The sequence below is a fragment of the Triturus cristatus genome, chromosome 6, assembly GCF_964204655.1.
Source record: "Triturus cristatus chromosome 6, aTriCri1.1, whole genome shotgun sequence".
NCBI classification, from domain to species: domain Eukaryota; kingdom Metazoa; phylum Chordata; class Amphibia; order Caudata; family Salamandridae; genus Triturus; species Triturus cristatus.
This window is the reverse complement of record NC_140589.1, coordinates 627,587,244-627,613,354: the sequence shown is the minus strand read 5'-3', so window position 1 is coordinate 627,613,354 and position 26,111 is coordinate 627,587,244. Positions and strand designations below refer to the sequence as shown.

The following is a 26,111-nucleotide window of genomic DNA, read 5'->3' as shown; positions in this document are numbered from 1 at the left end:
ACACCTAAAATAAATATGAGGTCCCCCGAGCATTCGTTCCAAGTCGCTGACAAATTACTGCGAGAACGAAGGGGTTATCATTTTCTTGATTCTATGGATGAACAAGAATTAGCCAGGTCAGCCGTTCATTGGATTGACAGTCCCGGAAAGTATGATGATGATACAGTAGCACACACATTTTTGAATCTCACCCCAGATGAACAGCGTTTAGCTGGGATTTATATGATTCAACAACTTCTTATACTATATAAAAGCCAACATTCAGATCCTGGTCCCTTACCTGATATATTGACTGAATTACTCACGAATAGATGGAGAGGTTCAGGTACTAAGTTAATTAAAGAAATACTAGAATCAAGAAAGCAGTACATTCTTTTTATATGCCCAGAACATGTCTCACTGCCCATCAAGGAAAGAACCACGTATTACATGGACAGACAGAATCCCTTACGAGAAGTGCACCCAATAAAGGGCGAGGACAATGAGTTTAAACGTGTATATGTATATACGCCCATATCGAAAATAGAATTGTTAGAAATGAAGAAAGTGGTACCCAGTCATGACAAAGACCCAGCGGGTTTCCACCGAGAAATTAAAGACATGTTACTCATGGGAGAGTATACCTATCCCGACATTATGACCATATTAAAGGTATTGATGCCTGCTGGCATTTACGAAAAACTCAAGGAAAAAGAGTGGGAAGTGGGAGACCAAAAGATAGATTGGACAGCATTAGAAAATGAAGAAAAGGCCCGAGGTCCAGGTTCGGGGCTTGGGGACAAAACTAAAGCACTACCAGGTTTACTAGTACAGGTACTGCCACGTTTATTAACCACGAAAAAGGAAGACTGGGGTGCAATCTCAGCCTGTAAACAAAAGCAAGATGAAGACACTAGTGATTTCTATGCCCGATTTGAAAAATGTTTTGGTATAAATAGTGGTATAAAAGCAAGTAGCGAGTCATACCCACATCTGTTTGTGACAAAATTAGTTGAAAATTCTTTGCCCCAAGTGAAGAATAGAGTATTAAAATTCGAGAGTACCTGGCAAGGTAATACCCCATCACAAATGTTACAAATGTTACAGTACCATTACAATAGAATTAGAGAAGAACAAGATCATGAACAAAGACGCATGAAAGACACGAAAATGAAAATGCTAGTCTCCCAGACAGTTCCAGCTGAAGGTCATAAAAAGGGTACGACACATTCCGGTGATTCAGCAGGACCTGTAAAAGGGACATGCAACTATTGTAAACAGCCAGGTCATTATGTACACGATTGTCCAGTTCTGAAGCGTAATATCGCCACAGGTATTACAAAAGAAAGACCACGGCCACCTAGACAGGATCAGAATGAACAAGGAGCACCGCAGCATGCACAGTCCATGCCAGCTCCACAACAGTCTATACAGTTTGTGCCAGCCGCACCAGCGTTGCCTGCTGCTGCCACACAAACCACGACACGACAGCTGTACCAGACCGCACAGTATGACTATCCTGATTACCAACGATATGCATGAACAAGCCTAGAGAAGGAAATTGACTTACCCCTTATCGAGGTCCCTGTAGACCAAGAAGGACCTTATGTACATAGTGAATTATTAGGTCAAGACAGAAAATTTTTACTCGATACAGGGGCAAGTCGAACAACTATAAAACGTAGTGAAGTTCCAGGGGTACCCCTCTCAGGCTCACAGAATATTTCCCTTGGTTTTTCAGGAAAACCTATTGTTAATGAAGTGTCACAGCCTCTTCCACTTACGATAGGACCTTTGACCCGAACTACAGATTTATTGCTTACTAAATCATGTCCAGAAAACTTGTTAGGAATAAAAACACTGAAAGCTCTAGGAGCTATAATATGTTGTTCCCCGGAAGGAGTAAGATTGTTTTTACGTGATTTTAAAGGTCATTATGTGTCTAGAGACATGGATCCCCGATTGCAGACTTTACCTACACATCTATGGGCACAAGGCCCTACTGATGTTGGTTGCATGAACATTACACCATATCGAGTCACACTGAAGGCAGGAGTGGTACTACCACGAATGCGACAATACAAGTTACCCCCAGATGCTGTAATGGCTTTACTGCAAATCATTGACGAGCTCATTGCCCAAGGAGTGGTTGTAGAAACAGACTCCAATGTATGTAATTCACCGATAATTCCGATTCTTAAACGAACAGATCTGAAGGCCCCGCCAGTATATCGATTGGTTATTGATTTGCGCGAATTAAACAAATGCATTGTGCCACAATTCCCTGTGGTTCCAGATATCTCGTCATTACTGAGAGCTATTGATTCCGAAGCAACATTCTTTACTGTAATTGATCTCAAAAATGCCTTTTTCAGCGTCCCAATAGATCCGGAAAGCCAATATTTGTTCGGATTTAGTTTAAATGGACGTAGCTTCAAATTCTCACGCGCACCTCAAGGATTTACAGAAAGCCCCAGCATCTATAGCCAAGCACTGAAACGAGAACTCGACAGTATACACATGCCAGTCAACACTGCTTTGCTTCAATATGTCGATGATCTGCTGATCACCGCGAGAAGCGAACCCGAATGTGAGAAAGCATCACTGACAGTTTTACGATTTCTAGCCGAAAAGGGGCACAAGGTGTCCCCTTCTAAGCTGCAATTCTGTGTCCAGCGAGTTGTTTATCTTGGACACTCGCTGTCCAAGGAGGGAAGGCAGCTTACACCCGACCGCATTCAGTTAATAGCTAACATGCCAATACCCAAGACACAAAAGGAGGTGCGGGCTTTTATAGGCCTCACTTCATATTGTAGGCAGTGGATCCCTCAGTATGCATTTCTAGCAAAACCACTCATTCAGTTGACAACACAGGAGGCAGCCACATCGACTGTTCTCCCTTGGACTCAGGAACATACACAAGCTTTTGAAAACTTAAATAAAGCTCTATGCCAAGCACCTGTTTTAGCAACACCATGTTACAATAAACAGTTTACACTCTTTGTTACAGAACGCGAAGGTACTGCTTTGTCAGTACTCACACAGGAACAAGCAGGATCACACAAACCATGTGCTTATTTTTCTAGTACATTAGATCCCGTAGCTCAGGCTCTGCCTGCGTGCCTGAAATCAGTGGCAGCGACAGCTTTAGCAATCAGACAAAGCGATGCCATAGTGTTAGGACATCCATTGACAGTACAAGTACCACATGCAGTGGAGGTTCTTGTGAATCGAACGCAAACACAACATTTGACTATAGCAAGACTTACAGGGTACGAACTCACATTGTTTCAGCCACATATAGAAATCAGACGTTGTAACACATTGAATCCTGCCACACTTTTACCTGTAAATGGAACAGACCCACTAGCTCATGACTGTATTGAAGTTATTACAATCACGACGAAACCCAGACAAGATTTAACCGATGTTCCATTGTCAGACCCAGACCTGACGTTGTATGTAGATGGTTCATGTATGAGAAAAGGTACAGGAGAACTAGTGGCCGCGTACGCAGTCACAACAGACACTGAAATTATTGAAACAAATTGCATAAATACCTTGTCCGCTCAAGCCGCAGAGCTCGTCGCTCTGACACAAGCCTGTATTCAAGCCACAAATAAAAAAGTCAACATATACACTGATTCACGTTATGCATTCGGAGTTGTACATGACTTCGGCGTGCTGTGGCGAGAGAGAGGTTATTTAACTTCTCACGGTGCCCACATTCAGCACGGACCCCTCATTCATGCTTTATTAGATGCAATACATCTACCCACTGCAATATCAATTATGAAATGTAAAGCTCATACGAAAGTTACTGATATCATTTCTCAAGGCAATGATTTAGCTGACAGAACAGCTAAACAGACTGCTCAAACTCAAACATCCGACATGACAAAGACAATAGTCCCGACGCCAGCACATTGTATGACGGTTAAAGATCCTACTCTTGACGTAATTGATATACAGACACATGCTACACCAGAAGAAATAAAGAGATGGACTGAATTAGGAGGGATCCAAACGGATCAAGGATGGATGATGAAGGAAAAGTCTGTGTGGTTCCTTCCTGATTCAATGGTCCAAGTCATTATTAACACTGTCCATAGTCCCGCACATCTAGGAGAAAAAGCTATGCTAGATAGCATTCAACACATTTGGTTTAATAAACATTTACGAGCAGCAGCCAAACAAAAAGTTCGTACCTGTATGATCTGTTGTCAGTTCAACCCAGGAAAAAGCGTTCCCGTAGAACAGGGTGGATTTCAGCCTCCTGATCACCCTTTTGAAGTCCTCCAGATGGATTATATCCAGATGGAACGATGTCGAGGATTCAAATATGTTCTCGTAGTTGTTTGTGCTCTTTCCCGTTGGACGGAGGCATACCCGGTTTCAGATTACACGGCCCCGACTACTGCCAAACAGTTAGTTCGAGAATTCTTCCCACGATACGGTTTACCACGTGTTGTTCACTCAGATAACGGCCAGCCGTTCTCATCTGAACTAATGAAACACGTTTCACTTTTGTTAGGATATCAGTGGAAGTTTCATTGTGTCCGACACCCAGAAGCAGCAGGTCTCGTAGAAAGACATAATCAGACTCTGAAAATTAGATTGTCCAAAATATGCAGGGAGAAAGGTGTCGACTGGGTAGTAGCATTACCAGTTGCGCTCTTTTACATGAGAATGGTAGCACACTCTCGAACACTGTCTGCACTACAATCTTGTCGTTCACAGGTAGCTGCAGCTTTTCCTGACAACACTGAGGTGAAACCCCATGACGTAATTCCGGGGGATCTCGTTTTAGTGAGGAACTTTGATCGAAAGACTCAGCTGGATCCTAGGTGGAGGTCGCCTCAGCTCGTGTTATTAACGACAAGGACAGCCGTGAAGATCGAGGGCAGAAAAGGCTGGATTCACTCAAGTCATATCAAGAAATTTCATGGACTACAATCAGATGTGAATACCACACCTCGTGTGTCTTCACCCATTGACTCAAAACTTCCTCTTGTTGAAAGAAGTAATTCCGAACATTATAAACTAAAACTCAGGCCCAATCAGTCAAGCAATTTGATTGTTTAAGTCCTCTCCGAGGTGAAGCGGTTGAATTGTCTCTGACATGTATCCCTTGGACCTGAATAGAGATAACACCCGAAAAATGTTGAAACGACAGACGTACTGTAAATCACTGCGTAGTCATTGTACAGTGACGTTATTAATTTTATTTTCCTTAAGTCTTTTAATAATTACTGCAAGTATATTGTTGCACATATATTATCCTATTTCTAGACATGTTTATAATGTTACTGCTGAACATTCTTTTAGTGAATTACCTCCGCATGAATTGTCATATAGATTTGCGCTGCGCAATAACACGTTTATCAAAATGTTACATCATTCCCATCAGGTTAGCAATGCTACAAATTGTTGGATATGTGGCCGACTCGCTCCCTATCAGAACTATAAAGGAATTCTACCTCTCTTTCCATATCCGTTCACACACAACGGCTCCTGTGGAGCATGGTTTAGCTTAATCAATTCCCTAGATTCGAATTCTGCAGTTTATCAAGATAACTGGGTATGGGGAAATCTGAACTTAGTTTTACTTAAAATCTGCCACCCCAACAAGGAGGGACTTCCCCAGAGAACAGGAACTGATCTAGAAAATGAAGTATATGGATTAGGTAATTTTACGCTTAATCTCCTGATCTTGAATGTCGAATCCGAAGCTAATCCAAGTTTGCCCGCCATGTCAGTATTTTCAGTAAAAGGTGAATTATGTGTGAGAAAGAATGGTTCCATACATATGGGCCATAGTAGATGCACCACTGTAATAGAATTTAGTGATCAAGGCAAGTCTACATTTAGAGCTTCCCGCCATTCCTATTTCATATGTGGTCAGACGGCATATGTACGTTTGCCTCTAGATTGGGATGGTACCTGCTACATTGGATTTCTTTTGCCACCTGTTTTCCTAGCTCCTCCTGATTATCACAGAAATACTCATTTAGTACACAATAGAGAAAGGAGAGATCTCCCAATAGTCGATTACACTGAAACAGCATGGGAAAAATACACAGATTTCAATAAAGGTCTCTTTCCCTATATAGGTACCGTTACTAATAGTAAGCTGATACGTAGATTAACTAGAACCCTTGAAGCAGTAGTGAACGAAACTATTTCCGCCTTAGGCAATTTAACAGAAGAGCAGTCTGCTATGCGGATTGTTGTGCTTCAAAATCGTCTTGTCCTTGACGTCATCCTGGCCGATAGGGGCGGAGCTTGTAGGGTCATCGGATCAAGCTGTTGCATTTTCATACCAGAAAATTCGCCATCTGTATATAAAGCCATAACCCGCCTCCATAAGATTGTAAGCCAGATACACCAGAATCCAGGCACCTGGACTTGGTCCGGTTGGTTTTGGAGCGTGTTATCAGCCTGGGGATGGAGAGTTCTATCCTTCCTAGGTATTGGCCTTCTCATACTATTCAGTTGCTGCTTATGCCTGCAATGTGGACCAGCGATCTGTGGTCTGTGTGCCACATCGTGCATTCCACATCAAGATTTTCGTTCAAAATCTCGGAAGAAGAAAGAAGAACAAATGATGCTATACGAACAGATCAATGGATTGATGAAGATTGATGTCTCTTGACGGGCAAGTAGGGGACAAGGAGGGAATGTGGAAATATGGATTTTTCTGGTCAGTTATGTCCCCTATCTTGGACCCCAACGGTTCTATGTGCATGTTACAAGTACATGTATGTTCCCTCCAGTTCCAGTTATGAAGACGCAAATACATGTGCGTCCACCGTTAACATGTCCTCTTTCAGATCCGCCATGAATGGGCCGGATATTCCATTCCTAAGTACAAAAGGCCACCGCCTTTATATGGTTCACTTATGCCATTTTTACAGTCCAGGCAAGTAGGCCCTGATTCTGTCATCAAGCTTTTCTTGCTTTCTGTCTCTGAAGCTCCAGTCCGAGCCTGCATCTGTGACCATGAACTTTGTCTCATTCCCTGCGCGGCTCACGAAGCCTGACATCAGCTTGCTGCCTGCCAAGAACTGTATTTCACCTTCGAAATTATCTGCTCCGATCCCTGCCCAATGCATTCCTGTCTAGTAGTTTAAGTAAACATTCTTCCAGCTACCGAGCAAAGGCCCGGTTTCTCTGTCTTCATGCAAGTAATTCATAGCCCTGTTACTATGGAAGATTCCTGCCCTCGCATCTAGTGTAGACACTTAGACGCTTGTACACGCACTAACAGTCAGTATAGTCAGTATAGAATAAGATTCTACTCTAAGAGACCTCTCTTTTGGATAACATAGTTCTTTAAACATAGGATGTTAGATATGATTTGGGATTAGGTTGACTTGACCCTCCAGACTTCTGTCGCCACATGTAGAGCTAAATGTCAAGTCCCCTCCACCCCCTAGATGCACGTCAATCACACGTCATGCTGCTGCGCGCGCATTTCTGTCAAGTATTTCTGCTGACATTGCGAAATTCTTTCATGTAACCGCCCTCTTATGACATCACATCTGATGACGTTCTTTAAATCACTCCCAGTTACGCCTATTTTTGCTACGCATGTGAAATGTTATCTTTGCTATCAATTGTTACGCCTCTTGTATTGGCCTCACTGTAATGCCTATTGTATAAAAGTAATTGATTGTCAATAACGTATGTACTTCACTTCCTGAACCTTCGTGGTAATGGAACCTGGAGCAACCGATTATAATCGACCATTGGAATAAAGCCCATTCCGAACCTCTAATACCACGGATTCTGCCTCTTATTTACTGAGCTATTTTATTATGTTTCTGTATCAAATTAAGTCCCGGTAATTAAATTATTTACCACAGTCCTCTTCCTGGTTTCTACTTTGTCTCCCAACTCCTCTCTTTGCTCCTGATGCCTTGAAATAGATGGGTCGGGTGGCTTAGTGGAATAATGCTTCAAGGTTACAGGTTGATTATGGCGGGTCCACTCAACCATTCACCCTTCTGAGGTTGATAAAATGAGTACCATTGAGTTGGGCAACGATAAACATGTTCAGCGGCAAGATAACCTTGGACGAACGTACACTTTAAAGATGCATGTTATCTTGAAGTTACATGTGGTCGGCATATAATGCTTTGTGCATAAGACCACTAGGAACAACTTATTTAAGTATTGCTATGGCATTTACCACACTTTCTACGGTCTCCAAATCTGTCTTTGCTCCTGTTGCCTTTAGGTCCATGTGATTTGCATATGGTGCAGATACAAGCGAGCTCCCACATTTTATCTCTAAATCTGTAGCTCCAGTTGAGGAGCTCAAAGTGGATGAATGCCTGATAGCAAACTGAACTTATAAAATACTGTGCTCGCAGCTTTTATTTAGACCTCGTCAACTCTCCGAATACTTAGATCAGTTGATCTGTTCCTAGCACTTGGTTGTAAGCTCCAATTTTGATTTCTGGTCACTATGCTAGTTTCTTAGACTGTTTTCCAAATATGCTACTTGGGGCTATAATGGTCATTAGGGACCAGGGGCTAAACACCAGCTATGTGGTGGTGCTTTGTGTTCAATTTCTGTTGTCAGTCACGTTTGCTCATTTATAATTCTCACATTTAGTGCAGATTTTGAGCTACAGAAAAGTACCCCTGCTCTGAACCATGCCCACTCCTGCTGCCCTAAGTTATATCTGAAGTTTCGGAGGGGGCCCAACCTTTTATCATCAGGGGTCCCATTGCACAAAAGTTAAGACCTTTGTTGAAGGTGGACATTTCTGTCCTCTTCCTGAAACGCCAAAAGATTTTCTGAATCCACAACTTGCTGCTTCACTCTTAAGTTCATAAAGGAACTTTTTCTTTCTCCACCTACTGCCCTCCTCTTCATCAATGCCTTGCACTCACCTGTGCCTCTTTGACCAAGTGCTCTTAATGTTACACTTATGAACCCTTGTAACCCTAACCATATCTCATCTGGCACTCTATATGATATAATGGAACTGAAACTTTTTAAAGGCAGCTCAGCCCTATTAAAATCCCAAAATAGTGGTGGTAACATGATACTGATGTATGGTATTTTGTTTTTCTAGAGTTTATGAAGTCTGTGTGCAGTACCAATGGCTGGCCATCACAAGTATGAGATGGAAGCTGGCTATAAAGATGTGAAATGCTAGAAGAGGATTAAAGAAACCTCCAAATCTAGAATCAAACAACGAAGTTGCTGGTTTTCGTTAAGTCGTTTGTTCTGGTTGCAGTAATCTGCCCTTTTTTCCCTCCTTTTTTTCCTGGACTTTTTTTCTGGATTTTTCTCTCTTGTTTAGTATCCTGGCCCCTATGGTCCCAAATATGTGTTTTAGATAAATAAAATTACATGTTAACACATACCTTTTGTACATTTTTCCTTTAACCACTGTTTTGTTTAGTCTTTTGCCACTAGTAACCATGTCAAACGGCTTCAGATAATGCTCTGTACCTCAAAATAAGGCAAGTCCCAGTGAGTCAGGAGTACGGGAGTAGCAGCACACGTTGATAAGCTTATCTGAATGCAAAGTATAACGTTGGTGCAGACCACTTCTCTCTTTGCTCCTGATGTCTTGAAATAGATGGGTCGGTGGCTTAGTGGAATAATGCTTCAAGTTTACAGGTTGATTATGGCGAGTCCACTCAACCATTCACCCTTCTGAGGTTGATAAAATGAGTACCATTGAGTTGGGCAAGAACAAACATGTTCAGCGGCAAGATAACCGTGGACGAACGTGCACTTTAAAGATGCATGTTATCTTGAAGTTACATGTGGTCGGCATATAATGCTTTGTGCATAAGACCACTAGGAACAACTTGCATATGGCGCAGATATATGGGAGCTCCCCCATTTTATCTCTAAATCTGTAGCTCCAGGTCAGGAGCTCAAAGTGGATGAATGCCTGATAGCAAGCTGAACTTATAAAATACTGTGCTCGCAGCTTTTATTTAGACCTCTTCAACTCTCTGAATAATTAGATCAGTTGATCTGTTCCTAGCACTTGGTTGTAAGCTCCAATTTTGATTTCTGGTCACTATGCTAGTTTCTTAGACTGTTTCCAAATATGCTACTTGGGGCTATAATGGTCATTAGGGACCAGGGGCTAAACACCAGTTATGTGGTGGTGCTTTGTGTTCAATTTCTGTTGTCAGTCACGTTTGCTCATTTATAATTCTCACATTTAGTGCAGATTTTGAGCTACAGAAAAGTACCCCTGCTCTGAACCATGCCCACTCCTGCTGCCCTAAGTTTTATATGAAGTTCCGGAGGGGGCCCAACCTTTTATCATCAGGGGTCCCATTGCACAAAAGTTAAGACCTTTGTTGAAGGTGGACATTTCTGTCCTCTTCCTGAAACTCCAACAGATTTCCTGAATCCACAACTTGCTGCTTCACTCTTAAGTTCATAAAGGAACTTTTTCTTTCTCCACCTACTGCCCCCCTCTTCATCAATGCCTTGCTCTCACCTGTGCCTCTTTGACCAAGTGCTCTTAATGTTACACTTATGAACCCTTGTAACCCTAACCATATCTCATCTGGCACTCTATATGAAATAATGGAACTGAAACTTTTTAAAGGCAGCTCAGCCCTATTAAAATCAAAAAATAGTGGTGGTAACATGATACTGATGTATGGTATTTTGTTTTTCTAGAGTTTATAAAGTCTGTGTGCAGTACCAACGGCTGGCCATCACAAGTATGAGATGGAAGCTGGCTATAAAGATGTGCAATGCTAGAAGAGGATTAAAGAAAACTCAAAATCTAGAATCAAACAACGAAGTTGCTGGTTTTCGTTAAGTCGTTTGTTCTGGTTGCAGTAATCTGGCCTTTTTTCCCTCCTTTTATTCCTGGACTTTTTTTTCTGGATTTTTTTCTCTTGTTTAGTATCCTGGCCCCTATGGGGCCAAATATGTGCTTTAGATAAATAAAATTACATGTTGACACATACCTTTTGAACATTTTTCCTTTAACCACTGTTTTGTTTAGTCTTTTGCCACTAGTAACCATGTCAAACGGCTTCAGATAATGCTCTGTACCTCAAAATAAGGCAAGTCCCAGTGAGTCAGGAGTATGGGAGTAGCAGCACATGTTGATAAGCTTATCTGAATGCAAAGTATAACGTTGGTGCAGACCACTTCTTTCGTATGAAGGTGCTTGTGGTATTTCTGCAGCACAAACCTAGCCAAAAATAGCATTTCTCAGATTTATTTTATACTGGTGTCTACCTCTCACTGTACAATTTAAAAAGTAACCTTTCCAAAGCAGGAGAAAATGAATCATAATATTAGGACCAGATTTAGAGAATTTTTGTGTTTGGTTTGCTCAAATTTTATAATGCAGACCTGAATCAAAATACTTTTCAGGATTTACAAATCAGAGCAAATTGGTATTTGGTACAACACTCATCCAAAATGGGAAAGGTTTCACGTTTGTCTAGACATAGTATTTTTTTTGTACCAGAAGGGTACCCTTCCAGTACAAAACCTAGGCTTGACTCTCACAGACAACATTGCATTATATAGTGCAGGGGTGCTAGAGAGAGGGATAGACATGAGGCTTCCCTGCTCACTCCCTGTTATGTAACACAGCCAATTAGGGCTTTGCACTGCTTTCAGTGTCAGTTTTGTAAATCTGGACCTTACTTTAGAACTCATGGCATTGCAAAAATTCTTGGTATTGTGTGAAAAAGGCATATTACATCCAAGTGGCCTGTTTTCAACAAGAAAGTACATATAAGAGGTGGTCCACCAAATTGTTTCCTACCAGCAAATTGATAGCCCTAAACGACTAGTGGGACACTGCAAGGGAATACTGACAGTCGGCTAACATGCTCCTAACATGGAATTGTCAAGGTGTAATCCACCCGTAATGATTTATTAGTGATCCATAGGCATTCAAAATTATTAATTAAATCATCTGGGAGTAATCTACTGTTGGCCTTCAGTTGGTTTAAAATCATCCAAGAGTATTTCACAATCATCTGATAGTCCTTATGTAGTCATCATTTAGTAATCCACACTCAATCTGTAGTTGTCATTAAATAATCCTGAGTAATCCCTGCTCATTTTTGAGTTGTCATTAAATCATCCTAGAGCAATCTACACTCATACTGAAAATATCATGGGGCCATTCTAAAGTAATCAATAGCCATCCTGAAGCTGTCATAGGATCATCCAGGAATAATCCACACTCATCCTGAAATTGTCATGGGATCATTCCAGAGTAATAAACTCCCATCCTGAAGCGGTTATAGGATCATCCAGGAATAATTTATAGTCATCCCGAAATTGTTGTAGAATCATCCTAAAGTAATCTGCAGTCATCCTTAACCCCTTGAGTGCCCCGCCCTTTCCACGCCCTGTGCCGGGCGTTTCATTAGCGGGCGGGGCTCATGACGAGATAGTCTCGTCATGGGCACAGCGCAACCGCGGCCCATGACGAGACCATCTCGTCATGGGCACTCAAGGGGTTAAATTGTCTAGAACCCATCCTGGAGTAACTCTCACTCATCCTAAAGTTGTCAATTAGTATTCGTGATGTTGTAAAAGGTAATCACTCCCTGCCAGTGGAAGTTATCAGAACACCATCCTAGAGTAGTTTTTGTGATGACTCTATAGAGTCAAGTCATCTCATTTAAATATTTCTTCCTATAAGCATACCTTAGGATGGCTTAGGATGACTTCCCCAGATAATTACAGGAATAACTCAGCCGAACTCATCCAATGACTTCAGAATGACTCCAGAATGATCTTCCTTTTTGACTTGAAATTCTCTGTCCTATTAATAGCCTTTTAAAGAGGTCTATAGGTTAACAGTTATCTAATTTAATTAAGCATTATAGCCCACTGCTGAGGGCAATAACAGCTGTTAAAGTCATGAAAAGAAGTTAGGATGGAATTACATACGCCTTGACCACTGGGTCGAAATTTATGGGAATTTATGGAAACTTTATTTTTACTGAAAATGCATTGCATGCTTTACCATTCAGGAAAGAGGGAAATGGATGTGATTTGATCCTCTGATCTAACATTAAATGGCCTCATTTAGAGTTCTGTGGGTCACGCCATCTCAACCATTCCAACCCACCATATTTCGAGATCTCTGCCAGACTGTAGAAGATTTTTCTCTGCCCACAGGGAATGGCCGCCAGGGCTTGAGATACTTACTCCAGCGTCCTCAAGTCTGTCAGGCTGCAGAGCCTGCAGACTGACAACATGACAGTCTGATTACAGGACTGACTATCAGTTTGAGGGACAGGAAAATCTGCCATGTTAGTGTTGGAGTACCTGCTCCACCAAGTTCTAAATGAGGCCCAAAATCTAGAAGATGAATGTGCCCTAGTTACTATCAAAACAAAGTGTTTGTCCCATACCAATTTATAAGGGAGCAAGTGCAGCATGAAAAACATGAAAAGAAACGTGACTCTTCAGAACATAATTGATCTGGAAAGGCAGAGCAGGAGTAATTCGACCCATGGAAGAGAGAAACAGACCTGAAAGCAGAGTGGCAGCCATTTTGTATTCTCTACGGCATCATCTGCTAGTGCTTTTCTACTGCGACTTTCTGAAACCTGGAACAGCAGGATCCAGCGCTTCCTTCCCTTTTAAATAAAAAAAGAGACATGTATGGGTGTTAAAGTATGCCTGGGAAAGCAGCAATCCTCGGCGTCAATCAAAGCTAATCACTGATACAAGCAGAGCTTCCGCTGGCCCCCATGCTCTAAGCCTCGTCTTCCACGTCTGTCTTTGAAGAGATTAGAGAGGTGCTTCACACAAGAACTGTATTACTTAAAGCTGATCGACATTTTTTGGAATAAATCCTGCAAAAAGAGCTGTAGAGCCAGAAGGAAAGACATGGCGTGTAAGATTAAAAAAGGTTAGGACTAAAAATTACCCTCCGCCCTGCTCTTCTCCACAAACCAACATCCTCCACCCAAACTCAATAGTTATTTGCCAGACAGGCACAGTATTATGAAAGCTGATCTCCGAAAACGACAATAATGAATGCACAACATCAGCGAATGTTGTTTTACGTACCATGTGCCTGCTACGTAGTACCCTGTATTGATTTCGAAAAAACAGGGGATTACGACGAATTCTTCCTGGTTTGGTCCTATTCAGAGACCTACAGAAGTGCCCTTCGCTTCCAGCATTCACTTCATGAAGGCATCTGGCCTGCAGATAAATTATGATTGGCACGCGTCTGAACCAATAAAGAAGGTACCATATTTTATATGCAGTAAATTTAATTCCAGATTGTGTTTCACCTCAGCAAGGTGACATTTTTATTGCCGGTGAAAGATGAAAGCGCCAGGAGTTGGAGGCAGGCGTCAGCAGTTCCAGTGGGCACCGGCGAGATGAATATTTGACTGACTGGTGGTTGAGGCCTTGGAATTAAATGCCAAATCTAATTTCGCCCAAAAGGGGTCATGTGTACTGTCAGGCCTCCTCTCCCCATCCCAAATCTGAGTAGTAGATGAATTAAGTGGCACAAGCTCCAGGCTTCGCTCAACGACACTCGTTGTCCTTTGTCAGTCGCTATTGGAGCATGCAACATAAGACATATGATATCAAAGTAAAATAAAGCTATAAGTATAAGACATTTTCTGAAGGCATGTTACAACGTGCGCCTTGTTTTCAGACAATATGCAGACACAAAACACAAACATGTTAAAGGTGTAGTGGTTCTCTCAGCATGTGGCTCTTTAACGGGATCTTTTTGACAAACTACACCAGTCAGTGAAGCAAGATCGCAACACACATTCAAACACAGAGCCACCCTTTAGAAATTGCTTCCCCTCAGAAAAATGTTATGATGGCGTATAAATGTCACTAACCCCAAAGACTGCGATTACTACTGCGTGGTTGCGCATTGCAAGAGCCTGGATCTACACTACACCAATCAAGTACTTATAAAGCTCAGGAAATCACCCATGAAAAGTTGCTAATTTTATTTTATTTTTTTAACTAGGGAAAGCAAGGAAAAGGCACTCAAAAACGGGGGAGAGGATGCATCCTTGCGGCCAGAGCTGCCGACTTTGGAGCTGGGGAACCGGATTCCAGCCTCGCATCTAATCAGCATCCTGTGATTCTGGACACATCACAGAGGTGCATATTATAAAGCCAGGTGATAAAATTGTCGGCGCTTTAGCGGCAGAAAACTGCCGCTAAAACGGCGATAATGGGCTTGATAATATGCTCTATGGAATTCCAATTGAAGCCCATGTTAGACGTCCTTCACATCTAACATGGGCTTCAATTGGAATTCCATAGAGCATATTATCAAGCCCATTATCGCCGTTTTAGCGGCAGTTTTCTGACGCTAAAGCGGCGATAATTTTATCGCCTGGCTTGATAATATGCCCCTTAATCTCTCTGTGTCTACCAAAAAATGAATGTGTCCTTGTGTAACGTAACTGGTGCTCATGTAAAGCGCTCCAATACCCTCAGGTCGAGTTCGCGCTATATAAATCTGCAAAAAAAACCAAGGAGAAAGCAATGAAAAAAAAAAGGGAAAGCAAGGAGAAGGCACTCAAAAAATGGGGGGGAAGTAAGGAGAAATCAGTGAAAACAAGGGGAAAGCAAGAAGAAAGTACTCAAAAAACTTGAAAAAACAAGGAGAAGACCAGAGCAAGAGCGATGCAGCAGCAAGGGGAGAGCTGGACCTTCTCAATAGGGTCATGCTGCGGCCTCCATTAGGTAGGTCCAGGACGGAGTGGGGGGGAACTGGAGGTGGTGGGCAGGGCTAGGTGAATGCTGGAAAAAGACGGCATGCAATGACTGAAAAAACAAGGAGAAAGCAATGAAAATGAAGGAAAAGCATTGAGAAGGCATTAAAAAAATGGGGGAACAAGGACAAAGCAGTGAAAACGAGTGAAACGCAAGGAGAAGACACAGAAAACGGGGAAATGCAAGGAGAAAGCAGTGAAAACGAGGGAAAAGCAAGGAGAAGGCACTCAAAAAACAGGGGGAAAAGCAAGGAGAAAGCAGTGAAATGAGGTAAACAGGAGAAAAAAGCAAGTAGAAGACAAGAGAAAGAGCAATGCAGCAGCACGGGGAGAGCTGGGCCTGGGGCCTATACCCCCTACTGCTTTAGAGTGGTGGTCCAGGTTTAGTGGGTCAAATGCCACCGCCGCCTTAGGATTATCTGGGCCAGCTTTTTCATTGAAGAGTAAGACTGCTAAAATTGTTCCTTTTGCTCAATGAACTAGACTGTAACTCAGCCGCGGTCGGTAGTAGGAGTAACTGCAGGGCGGTGACGTGGGGAGGGGGAGGGGCAGGGTGGGGGGTAGTAAACTATGGATTACGGAGGTTTATAGGTAAATTAACATATAAATTAATAAAACAAATTTCGTTGCGTGCACTGCATCCCCAAATGCGATGCAGTGCAGGCAACGAAATTCGTTTTATTAATTTATATGTTAACTTACCTGTAAACCTCCGTAATCCATAGTTTATTACCCCCCACCCTGCCCCTCCCCCTCCCCAAGTCACCGCCCTGCAGTTACTCCTACTACCGACCGCGGCTGCTGTAACTTTCTTTCCTCTTGCCTTTGCTTTTTGTTTTAAATAATTTAGGAAATGAATCTGCTATATTATTTCTACTTGTTTGACAGCATCTGTATCCATGTCAATATTATTGGTATAAAATGAATCTGTGTAACTCAATATAACAAAAGAAAAAAAAATTGCTTCCCCTACTAGCTGAAGCCTTACCAGTTCTCAAGATCCATGTATGAAAGCCTCTTCTCCTTGTACTGCTTGAAAGTGTTTGGCTAGCTTTTCTTCGTGCCACCCTAAGGCCATCAAACTATTCTACTAAGAGTTACCTACAGTTAAGCTCTGAGTATCATAATTAGGTCGAATTTACAGTGTTGGCTGTCTAGTAGGACCTATTGTCATCACACAACCCCCAGACCGCACACAACACACAAAATACCACATACAGCATTCCCATACATGTACAGAAAGCAGCCTTTAGACCGCTCCTTTCAGCGTCTCTTTGCCGGATAATCTCATTTGATACATTAGGGGCTTATGAAGGTGGGATGGTTGGCTGTGTCCAAAGCAGCTAAGAAATCATGCAATATCAGGAGGCCGGGGTCATCTTTATCTGAGGTCAAAAAGGCTTTGTCAATGATGTGTAAGGTAGCAACCTTTGTGCTGCAGTGTGAGCTAAAGCCAAATTGGTAGTCTTGCAAAAGGCAGAATTGATATGCTCTTGGAGTTGATTATAGACAGTTTTTTTTTATGATGTTGCTAATGAATGATAGGTAAGCGATGTCCCAGTAATTGACGAGTTCATCTGGTCTAGTGTAGATTTTTTTAAGAGTGAAAGGATCTGGCCTGTCTGTAGCTGACACTAGCCATTGGTTCTAAAAGCTCTCCATCAGCATTTGTATCAGCATACTGTATATCGCAGATGTGAATATCCAAGAAGTAGTGGCCCTTGTCTTGGGTCCCTACATGCAGCACTCACTGAACTCTTTACTCCTTTTGGGCCACTTTACACCTCACATTCCTGGTGGGTCACTTCATGCATCTCTCACTGACCTCCTTGACCCCGCCAGGCTTGTCCTCTCTGTGCACACAAGGAGGGTCCATACATGCAGCTCTTGCCTCTCTCCCGCTGGGTCGATTTCTTCTGTGCATGTCTGGCTGGTCTCCAGATGCAGCTCTCACTGCTCTCCTTGCTGTTGATGAGCTGTACTTCTTTCTGGAAAATCCGTACTTGATAGATGAGCAAATGTGTCACTGAGTATGATGTGTAACATGGAGGTATGGGAGGAGGGGGGATTTAGAAATACTGACATAATCTGAAAGCCTATAAAATGTTTGTGGTGACTGAAGGTATTATGATGGGATGGATTTGAGCACATGTATTCCTTGTGGAGAATTGTCCCTATGCTTTATAGAGAGTAATGCTCTATATTATGTTATGTTATATTATGTTATGCTATGCATATTTGTAGAGCGCACCATCAGCTGAGAGTGTAGCCTGTCACTGAGCAGGTGTGGAGTTTAGCCAAACCTAGGGCCTAGTGGGATTACTCAAAATCCAGGCCTTTAGCTTCTTGTAGAATTCAAGAAGTGAGGAGGAGGCTCTTATGTGTAGCAGCAAGTCATTCCATGCTTTAGGAGTAATGTAGTAGAAGGCTCTACCACAGAATCTGGTATGAGTCCGGATGAGCGGAGGTATCTAGAAGGTTTGTGAAAGCAGATTTGATTGTTGAGGTATGCTGGTCCAGTGTAATGTAGTGTCTTGAAACTGTTTGTGAAGACCTTCAATTGTGCATGGTTGTGTATGGGGAGCCAGTGGAGCATTTTCAGGCATAGTGTGATGAGAGTGTGACATGGCAGGTTTATAGTAATTCTAGCTGCAGAGTTCTGAAAGGAGTGTAGCCTTTCTTGCTCCCTACTTTTTTGTAGATCCTGGCACAGAGGGTGGCACAGAGGGTGATCCCGTAGTCTAGCATGCCTGTGATGAGGGTGTGCATGATGATTTTGAAAATGCTCTCTGGGCACCATCTGAAAATCTTCCTCAGCATCTTCAGGTTAAGGAAGCGCGAAGTTGTAAAGGCATTGACTTGCATGGTCAAGTTGAGTGCTTTTACGTTGTGGTTGACGTTTTCTTCCAGGTGGAATTTCTGGACTGTGAGTAGGATATAATTGTAAGCATCAAGGGTGATTGGTGAGACAAAGGACCAAGTCCATGATGGTATTGGTGAAGTTGGTGCATGGTCCCGATAGTTGTAGATGAGAGTGAGCTTATAGTGAAGTTGGCCGTGATGTGGAGCTGATCAACAGGTTTTCCATGTTAGAAGATGATGTGCAGATGGTGTAGATGATGGTGTTCTTTTAGATGTTGGTGATTCTGCCTCAATGGTTGTGAAGTCTGGTGCTGAATCAAGATTAAACTAGGTTTCTGTGAGGAAATTTAGGCCCAGGATGTTGTCGTGCAGCAGGTCCCAAATCTCTGTGAGCAGGTGTTGATGAGGATACATGTGAGTGCTGAGTGTTGTGTAGTTAGTTGCAGGACTTTGTAAGTGTGAGAGAGTGGGGTGTTGGGTGCTGTCTGTGTGGTGAAAGTGAGAGTTGGGTGTGGGTAAGAGCATGAGAACTTGCAAAAAGCACAAGAGAACACTCCCTAGGTGTTGTGTGTTGTGGCGAGACAGCAGCATGGGGAGCAGCAGCTGGGTTGAGGGCATGGAGTATTGCTGCAGGGTAGCGGTAGGAGGGAAAGGACCATGGTTACTGGTACTGGGCAAGGTCTAGGGGCAGACAGGCGCAGATAAGGCTAGCCGTGGCATGCCTTCAGAGTGCCAGCAGTGCATCCACACTGCAGCTGCCATTAAATAGGTCCTGAGACGGGTGAGAAGTGATGTCACTTCCTGTGAAGATGGATGATGGAAATTAGTCCTCTGACTTAGCTTCTCTTTTTTTAAAGGCACTTTTGGTGAGATACCTGTGCAGATGAATAATGGACAATCCAGTGATGTCACTACCTGTATAGTTGGATGATGCGAAATCCAGTAATGTCACTACCTATGCAGGCTGATGATGGAAAATCAACTGATGTCCCTTCCTGTGCAGATGGATGATGGGAAATCCAATGATCTCACTTCCTGTGCCGATGGATGATGGAAATGATTCTCCTTGCTTGATTTCTTCTTTTAAAGACATTTTTGGTGGAAAGTCAGTGATGTCACTTCCCATGTAGATGGATGGTGGGAAATCCAGTGATTTTACTTCCTGTGGAGACAAATGATGGTAAATCCAGTGATGTCACTTCCTGTGCAGATGGATGATGGAAAATGTGTAGAGGAGAAAATGAATATCAGGTTGCTGCTCAGATTATGGAAGAAAGAAGTGCTAACAGAGGTATAAGATCGAGTGCTTGTGGTGTGTGCAGAATTTACACCAACATGCTGGACATCATGGTTTTGCTGACTATGACCCCCAACTCTATGATTTTGTATCTGTGAGACTAGATAAATATACATTGGTCTGTAAATATTCGTGAAAGGGACAAGTATACATGGTGGCTGCATGGTCATTGCCCAATTGCAGTGGACTGGAATCGGTAAAACACATTTACAAGTTTCATCTGAGGTATTATCATCAATGCAGACACTTGGTTGTGGGTCAAGGATATACTAAAAGAGGCTTGAGCAAGACTGCTTAAGACCTTGTGTATGCTTGTATTGTGGTATTTCTGTAAGGCAACCCTACTCAAAAAGCAGCTGAGCACTGTACTGGATTACATGCATAAAGTCAAATAGTGATAGGAGAGGCACCTGTATTGTAGGCTGTTAATGCATTGTGGTGTGGCATTCTTTAAATAAGTGATCCTACACCTCTTTTCTAAGTTGAGGTAGCATTGGGGTGGTCCAGATGAATATAGAATGTTGTACCAGATCCTCTGTGAATCGATGGGAAAGGCTTGCTGCCTTATTGTTTCTATTCTACACTCCTTAGTATGCAGTCTGATGGTGTCCTGTCTGTGGTTATGCCACAAACCAGCAGAAATGGGGAGCTTGCCTGCAAGATAAGCGGTGTGCTGGTAGTGATTGCTCTGTAAATGATGGAGCTGGTTTTGAAGATGGTGCGGGATGTCAGTGGGAGCCAATAGTGTTCCATCAGAATGGGGGTGATGTGATCATATTTCATCATGTCCTGTGTAAGAAGTGCTTCCATCATGTAGGATACCCTTCAGGATGTGCTTTAAATGGACAGACATTTTTAATGTCTATACATATAAAACATTGCCTTAAGGGATGCCTGTGTGGAGTCTGGGAGGCCACAGAGCAGAGTGTTACCATTATACAAATGTGAGAGTACAAGGGCTCAAGCAGCAGTTCTGAAGTTGCTATCTAGAAGTAAAATGTTTTTAAAGAAACAGCTAGCACCAGGACATCTTTGCTTTTTTTGTTTTTTTTTGGCAATGCATCCCCTAATGTTGAAGTTGGTGTGCAGAGTGAATCCAAGTGAGCAGACATTTGGTAAAAGACGGGGTTAGATGCTGTCAAGAGCTAGGTTTGCACTGTTTCTTCTTTGTTATTCATGAAAAATGAGTTCTGTGTTGGTTGGGTTGAGTTTCAGGTGGGGAATCAACATCAATGTCTGGATGATGTGCAGCAAGTGTTTGAGGCATTTAATGTCAGAAGCAATTGAGACTTGAGTAGAGTTGTGCATCATCAGCACATTGGTGAATCTTGATTCTTGAATCTGTCAGCAGAAAACCAATTAGCTCCATGTAAAGGTTGAAGATGACTGGAGACAGTTTGGAACCCTGAAGAAATCTGCAGGTGGGAGGGTTCTTTTTATGGCCTGGAGGTGCCCTTGTGAAGAAATTGGTGTTGATTGGAAAGGTAGAAGGAGAGCCAGAAAAATGCATTGCTGGTGAAACCCATTTGAAACATCAGGGTGCTAATAAAGGTGGGATGGTTGTCTGTGTCGAAAGCTAAGAACTCAGGCAATATTTAAAGACATGGGTCATCTTCTGCAGTGAAGAGGTCATTGTCTACTATATGTAAGGTGGTGTTTTTGTGCTGCAGGGTGATCTAAAGCCAGAGTAGTAATCGTTCAAAAAATGTAGCATTGATAATATTTTAGAATTCAATATAGACGGCTTTCTTAATTATGCTGTACTGGTAGTGGAAGGATCTGAGTTGTCTTCAGAGCTTAGCAGAAGAGGCCGTCAGGCGAGAGTGTGTCCCCAGAGAGAACTTTGATGAAGTACGAAAGTAAGCCATCATCTTCATTAATGGCTTTGAGGGAGTTGAATATATTGGCGAGATCTGCAAGATATAGGGCCTTGGAGGCTGACCATTCAAGGACTGTACAGAAAGGGTTAAACACAAGAGATAAAGCAGGTTTGGTGTCACCGATGTCGGTGTGCTGTCAGATCTTCTGTATGTTTTCACTGAAGTTGATGGCATTGCATTTTTCTGTGGAGTGAAGAATATGTGGGTCTGCTGGGGGTTGATGTAGTGCTTGAATGTCTTGAAAAGTGTTTTGCTTCTATTGTTGGCTTCAGTGGTGGTGCTGGTACAGTAGTTGGTGTTGGTGTTTGATGTGGACTTGATAGGGCGAGAGATGAGGTCAAGTAGAATGTTGTCTATGGAGATGTCTTTGAATGATCTAAAGGTTTGGTCTTCTTCTTTGTGTTGACTTTGGTTTATTTGTAGGGTGCTGAGCAGGGTGAAAGGGATGGCAAAGTGGTTGGTCTATGGGTGGTTTACATTGGATTGTTAGTGATGTTGAACAGATAAGGTTGAGGGTGTGGGCTTTGGAGAGTGTTGGGTGTGTGACATACAGTGAGTGTCAATGATGCTTAAGAGGGTGTCTCTTGTTTATTCTAACTTGTATTGTTTGAGAGGCTGAAGTCACTCAAAAGGGTGGTGTGAGCATATCGGATGGACAAAGTAATAAGGGGATCAAAGAATTCATCAATGAAGTCCTTCACTTCAAATGTTGCATCAAAGGCAAGCTTCACTGATATCTTGTATTCATACCATGCTGCCTCTGTTTTAGGAGGTCTCCATGATTCTACACTCTGTGGATTTGATAAGTGAAGGAGATGAAATATGAGAATTCTGTAGTGAATGTTTGTACCTTTGGATGAGATAGAAGTATCATACCTGCTGTGCTTTTGTGGCACTGGCTGGTGATAATTATGCCTCTTAAACTAGTTCCCCATTTGTTAGAAACGTAGTGGGATCCTTTTATCATTCATGTGTTTGGATCACCCAATTCACACTTGGGGTTGCAAAAGCCCTCCAGGTTATTTGTCTTTTCTGTTCCTCACTTTAGTTATTGGTGGGAGATCACTTGCACCCTCTGTTTTAAATAAATGTGTGTTTCCTTTCCTACAGTAAGATATGGCATACATTGACACTTTATATCCACAGCTGTGGTATAATTAGCATTTTAGGCTCCCTATCTCTTCTCTCCAGTAGGATACTGCAGTTTTTTCCAACCTTTCATATGGTAATTGTTTGAGAGCTCTTGCTCTTCCTCTCCATCCACAGCTGCCTATCCCATTAACTCCACTGTGACCCAACCCCATTTCCTCTGCCTTTCTGTAACTAGTGCTGCCACCTCAGCTGTTTTTTCCCAGCCTGGCCAATATCTTACTATGGAGGCAAGCAAAAAAAGATGGCAACACTACCTATAACAGAGACAGTGAAGCTTCCTCTCCCCCAGCTAAAAATATGGTTTCCATCCTCCTTCTCTGTGATAGGGGATTTGCTTCACCTCCCCTCTGTCTTCCCTATTAAAGTAATACCTCCTCTCCCCATGCTGAAGATGCAGATGCCTTCCACTTGGCCTACTTTGTGACAGGGCCAGTGATGCCTCCTTTCTGCAGTTCTATAGATGCTTCCTCCTCTCCCCACAGCCTCCCCTGTGACTCCTCTCCCCATTCTTGAAGTCGCACCTGACTCTCCCCTCTAATTTCTGTGTGTATGTGATCCAATACAAGTCTCTGCAGCTCTATCCTACCATGTATCAGGGTGCAGATGGAGGAGACAGATGTGGCTGGAGAGGAAGGGTGGATGCCCACCCAGTCCTGCTCACCTACCTTCAGTCAGTGTCACTCTCTAGTCCACATACACTAACTGCGAAGCTGTCACAAAGCCTATTTCTTGTCAGACACCAGAGCACTCGGACACCATGAGTAACAATGATAAAGCGTTCCCCCTCGGTCACATTACATAGCACACTGCTGTGTTATTAACTCAGTTAATGCAGCACTCTCCCGCATCCAGATCCTTGTTCTTGTTCATTCGTGCTTCCATCACTCCATGCTTTTACCCACCTCAAAAAGATGACATCCGGATGACGTTGACGGATGGGGTGTGACCCTCATCTCATAGGTGCACCAGTGAGTTTAACTTCCAGGAGAAGATGGCAGGATAGAAATTATTTTTCCGATAACTTACACAACATTACTAGTTATTTTAACTGGGTGAAAAGCAAAAGTTTAAAAACATTATCAATTTAAAGTAATAGAGGCAGTCTTGCCCCTAACCAGGAACAGTTAACATTCATCATGTTACTGTAAGGGCACCATACATTGCTAGAGCGTGCCAGGCCCCTATGGATTATAGGTAACCCTGGGCATAGTTCGCGTAGTCACGCTACGCTACGCTACGCGAAGTACACTTTGCACAATGTCACACTATGCGTAGCTACGCGAACAGTGTAGTGCGGTAGGGAAATGCTGTTCGCAATGATTGCACAGTGCCGGATGCTTGTCCGCACTGTGCAATCATTGTGAAAGGCATCATGCACAGTGCAAGCAGTTGTTTTCTGCCACTCGAGTAGATTTGTACTCAAGCGGCAGCTTTCTCAACGCGGACTGGTAGTTTCTCATCGCGAGCGGTCGCGAGCATATGCGACCACTCGCAATGAGAAACCTGACCTCCCCGCGCTGAGAATCTCGCCGGGAGGTTTATTTTCCAAGCTCGCGATCGCCAACTTGATGTTGCCGATCAGGAACGAGGAAAAAGTCTCTCCAGGATGTTGATTTTGCTCGCTCGCGGTCGCCAACTTGACGTTGAGGACCGTGAGCGAGCAAAAAACGCCCGCTACGAGTTTTTGCACTGTGCTACGTGCGATTCACATAGCGCGTAGTTGCGGTCGCTACGCACACTCCGCGAACATAGCGTAGTTTTCCACCCAGGCTTAATTATCGGGGCATATGTATGAAATAGCCTTTTTGCGAGTCCTTAATAGCGATTTTTTGCAAATGCTATGTATGTAGGAATCGCAATAATAATTGCGATTCCTACATATTCCTTAATTTTGAATCGCAAATTGCGATTCACAATTAAGGAACACCTTCTTCTTCCCATAGAGGGCCATAGGAATGAATGGGAAGACATTCGCAATTTGCGAGTACCCATCAGGTACTCGCAAATTGCGAATGCAATTCCAAGGGTGTCAAAAGGACACCCTGTAGCACCCCTAAAATATGTATGTGTGCATATGAGGTGCACATACATGCCCTAAGGGCATGTATGTGCACCACATGGCACTTTGAAAAATGCAAAAAAGTGAATTTTTCAAAGACATCGTAAATTACCACCAAGCTGAAGTTGGTGGTAATTTGCGATTTCTTAAGCCAAAATTGCACAACTTGGGTGCTTCCTACAGTGCATTTAAGGAATCACAATTTGCGATTCCTTAAACGCATTTGCAAAATAGGGAATCGTAAATTTTGCGATTTCCTATTTTGCGACGGTCTTTTGGAATGATACATCCCAAAAGGCTTTTTCCCGTTCGCAAACAGTACGATTCTGAGAATCGGACCATTTGCAAATGGAAAAAGGGCTTGATACATATGCCCCATAGTGCTTAAGTGTAGCAACTACATTAAGGGCCAGAGGTACGACCCTTTTTAGTGGTCGCAAACAGGAAATTGGCCCATTTGCAACCAGTAAAAAGATTTGTGGTATGTACAAACCCTATTTTGCGTGTTGGTAACCTATTACCGACTCGCAAAATAGAGTTTATAGGTCGCTTTTAGGAAGGGGCATGCCAAGGGCGTCCCTTCCTAACAGCGAGTCGCACTGGTATGTACAATTGTTTTGCAACTACAAATGCGGTTGCAAAACTCTCGCATTTACCAGATTACAACCTACCTTATTTATATTAATGAGGAAGGTTTTTAGCGACCCCATTAGGAATCGCAAACAGTGTCTGAGACATCACAATTTGCAACTCACAAAATGGAATGGTTGTACATCTGGCCCTAAGAGTGTTTTGCCGGCAGCAGGAATGGTGGCCCCCCTAGGCCCTGTTGGGATCTAAATCTGAGATGTTTTGGTACAGCTACTGACCTGTCAGGTGTCAGTTAACCTGTCTTTAGAGACACCGTGTTATAACAAGAATGTGCGTAGGTTACCGTAGGAGCTATTCCCATTCCAATGACCAGACAAGTCATGAACATGGAGGACGGGCTGGTTATGGGAAAAGGCCAGTAGCACAGTCATGATTTATTATGATTTATGCCCAGAGAACTGGACTCCGTGGGGCGATGGCAGAGTTCAAAACCATAGGGAAATAAGCAAACATCAGATGATGACATTCGGCCAAAGTGTGAACA

The 26,111-nt window shown here is 42.9% G+C and overlaps 1 pseudogene; it reads right to left on the bottom strand.

The window, feature by feature from the left end:
• LOC146817667 (uncharacterized) overlaps positions 1 to 26,111 on the bottom strand; it is a 44,936-nt pseudogene that overhangs the window by 14,863 nt on the left and 3,962 nt on the right.